Source organism: Mchenga conophoros, linkage group LG3, assembly GCF_057382185.1.
Source record: "Mchenga conophoros isolate Kocher_MC1m ecotype Shallow Benthic linkage group LG3, M_conophoros_male_GT1.1, whole genome shotgun sequence".
NCBI classification, from domain to species: domain Eukaryota; kingdom Metazoa; phylum Chordata; class Actinopteri; order Cichliformes; family Cichlidae; genus Mchenga; species Mchenga conophoros.
The window spans coordinates 703,044-706,345 of record NC_140528.1 but is presented as its reverse complement, the minus strand read 5'-3'; positions in this window follow the sequence as shown (position 1 = coordinate 706,345).

Below are 3,302 nucleotides of genomic sequence, written 5' to 3'. Positions count from 1 at the left end.
ATTTCCTGTTTTCTAAGTATGTTTTGAACCAGTTTAGTACAGTTCCTGAAAAACCTGCCCAGTTCTCCAGTCGTTTGAGTAATATGTTGTGGTCAACTGTGTCAAATGCTGCACTGAGAATCCAATAAAACTAAGACTGACAGTGACGGCTCCAGTGACGCGTCCCTGGAGTCAAGGGCCCCTGCTTTGGTCAAGGGCCCCTGCTGGAGTCAAGGGCCCCTGCGCCTCCAGTGACGCATCCCTGGAGTCAAGGGCCCCTGCTGGAGTCAAGGGCCCCTGCTGGAGTCAAGGGCCCCTGCTTGGATCAAGGGCCCCTGCTGGAGTCAAGGGCCCCTGCGCCTCCAGTGATGCGTCCCTGGAGTCAAGGGCCCCTGCTTGAGTCAAGGGCCCCTTCTTTAGTTAAGGGCCCCTGCTGGAGTCAAGGGCCCCTGCTGGAGTCAAGGGAAACTGCTGGAGTCAAGGGCCCCTACTGGAGTCAAGGGCCCCTGCGCCTCCAATGGAAAATCCCTGGCGTAAAGGGCCCCTGCTGGAGTCAAGGGCCCCTGCTGGAGTCAAGGGCCCCTGCGCCTCCAGTGATGCATCCCTGGAGTCATGGGGCCCCTGCTGGAGTCTAGGGCCCCTGCTGGAGTCAAGGGCCCCTTCTTTAGTCAAGGGCCCCTGCTGGAGCAAAGGGCCCCTGCGCCTCCAGTGACGCATCCCTGGAGTCATGGGCCCCTGCTGGAGTCAAGGGCCCCTTCCCGAGTCAAGGGCCCCTGCTGGAGTCAAGGGAACCTGCTGGAGTCAAGGGCCCCTGCTGGAGTCAAGGGCCCCTGCGCCTCCAGTGACGCATCCCTGGAGTCATGGGGCCCCTGCTGGAGTCAAGGGCCCCTGCTGGAGTCAAGGGCCCCTGCTTTAGACAAGGGCCCCTGCTGGAGTCAAGGCCCCTGCGCCTCAAATGACGCGTCCCTGGGGTCAAGGGCCCCTGCTGGAGTCAAGGGCCCCTGCTTGAGTCAAGGGCCCCTGCTTTAGTCAAGGGCCCCTGCTGGAGTCAAGGGCCCCTGCGCCTCAAATGACGCGTCCCCCGGGGTCAAGGTCCCCTGCTGGAGTCAAGGGCCCCTGCGCCTCAAATGACGCAATCCCTGGAGTCAAGGGCCCTTGCTGGAGTCAAGGGCCCCTGCTGGAGTCAAGGGCCCCTGCACCTCCAATGACCCATCCCTGGAGTCATGGGCCCCTGCTGGAGTGAAGGGCCCCTGGTGGAGTGAAGGGCCCCTGCACCTCCAGTGACGCATCCCTGGAGTCATGGGCCCCTGGTGGAGTGAAGGGCCCCTGCGCCTCCAGTGATGCGTCCCTGGAGTCAAGGGCCGCTGCTGGAGTCATGGGCCCCCGCTGGAGTCAAGGGCCCCCTGCTGGAGTCAAGGGCCCCTGCGCCTCCAATGACCCATCCCTGGAGTCATGGGCCCCTGCTGGAGTCAAGGGCCCCTGCTTGAGTCAAGGGCCCCTGCTGGAGTCAAGGGCCCCTGCGCCTCCAGTGACGCATCCCTGGAGTCAAGGGCCCCTGCTGGAGTCAAAGGCCCCTGCGCCTCCAGTGACGCATCCCTGGAGTCATGGGGCCCCTGCTAGGAGTCAAGGGCCCCTGCTTTAGACAAGGGCCCCTGCTGGGAGTCAAGGGCCCCTGTGCCTCCAGTGACGCGTTCCTGGAGTAAAGGGCCCCTGCTGGAGTCAAGGGCCCCTGCTGGAGTCAAGGGCCCCTGCTTGGATCAAGGGCCCCTGCTGGAGTCAAGGGCCCCTGCGCCTCCAGTGATGCGTCCCTGGAGTCAAGGGCCCCTGCTTGAGTCAAGGGCCCCTTCTTTAGTTAAGGGCCCCTGCTGGAGTCAAGGGCCCTGCTGGAGTCAAGGGCCCCTGCGCCTCCAATGGAAAATCCCTGGCGTAAAGGGCCCCTGCTGGAGTCAAGGGCCCCTGCTGGAGTCAAGGGCCCCTGCGCCTCCAGTGATGCATTCCCTGGAGTCATGGGGCCCCTGCTGGAGTCTAGGGCCCCTGCTGGAGTCAAGGGCCCCTTCTTTAGTCAAGGGCCCCTGCTGGAGCAAAGGGCCCCTGCGCCTCCAGTGACGCATCCCTGGAGTCATGGGCCCCTGCTGGAGTCAAGGGCCCCTTCCCGAGTCAAGGGCCCCTGCTGGAGTCAAGGGAACCTGCTGGAGTCAAGGGCCCCTGCTGGAGTCAAGGGCCCCTGCGCCTCCAGTGACGCATCCCTGGAGTCATGGGGCCCCTGCTGGAGTCAAGGGCCCCTGCTGGAGTCAAGGGCCCCTGCTTTAGACAAGGGCCCCTGCTGGAGTCAAGGGCCCCTGCGCCTTCAAATGACGCGTCCCTGGGGTCAAGGGCCCCTGCTGGAGTCAAGGGCCCCTGCTTGAGTCAAGGGCCCCTGCTTTAGTCAAGGCCCCTGCTGGAGTCAAGGGCCCTGCGCCTCAAATGACGCGTCCCCGGGGTCAAGGTCCCCTGCTGGAGTCAAGGGCCCCTGCGCCTCAAATGACGCATCCCTGGAGTCAAGGGCCCTTGCTGGAGTCAAGGGCCCCTGCTGGAGTCAAGGGCCCCTGCACCTCCAATGACCCATCCCTGGAGTCATGGGCCCCTGCTGGAGTGAAGGGCCCCTGGTGGAGTGAAGGGCCCCTGCACCTCCAGTGACGCATCCCTGGAGTCATGGGCCCCTGCGCCTCCAGTGACGCGTCCCTGGAGTCATGGGCCCCTGGTGGAGTGAAGGGCCCCTGCGCCTCCAGTGATGCGTCCCTGGAGTCAAGGGCCGCTGCTGGAGTCATGGGCCCCCGCTGGAGTCAAGGGCCCCTGCTGGAGTCAAGGGCCCCTGCGCCTCCAATGACCCATCCCTGGAGTCATGGGCCCCTGCTGGAGTCAAGGGCCCCTGCTTGAGTCAAGGGCCCCTGCTGGAGTCAAGGGCCCCTGCGCCTCCAGTGACGCATCCCTGGAGTCAGGGCCCCTGCTGGAGTCAAAGGCCCCTGCGCCTCCAGTGACGCATCCCTGGAGTCATGGGGCCCCTGCTGGAGTCAAGGGCCCCTGCTTTAGACAAGGGCCCCTGCTGGAGTCAAGGGCCCCTGTGCCTCCAGTGACGCGTTCCTGGAGTAAAGGGTCCCTGCTGGAGTCAAGGCAAGGCAAGTTTATTTGTATAGCACAATTCAACAACAAGGTGATTCAAAGTGCTTTACAGAGACATTAGAAACAAAAACAAATAAAAAGCATGATTTAAAAGTGATTTAAACAAGCAAACAAATAAATCAGAAATAGATAAATCAGTAGTTAAAATGTTAGTTTTGAAATTT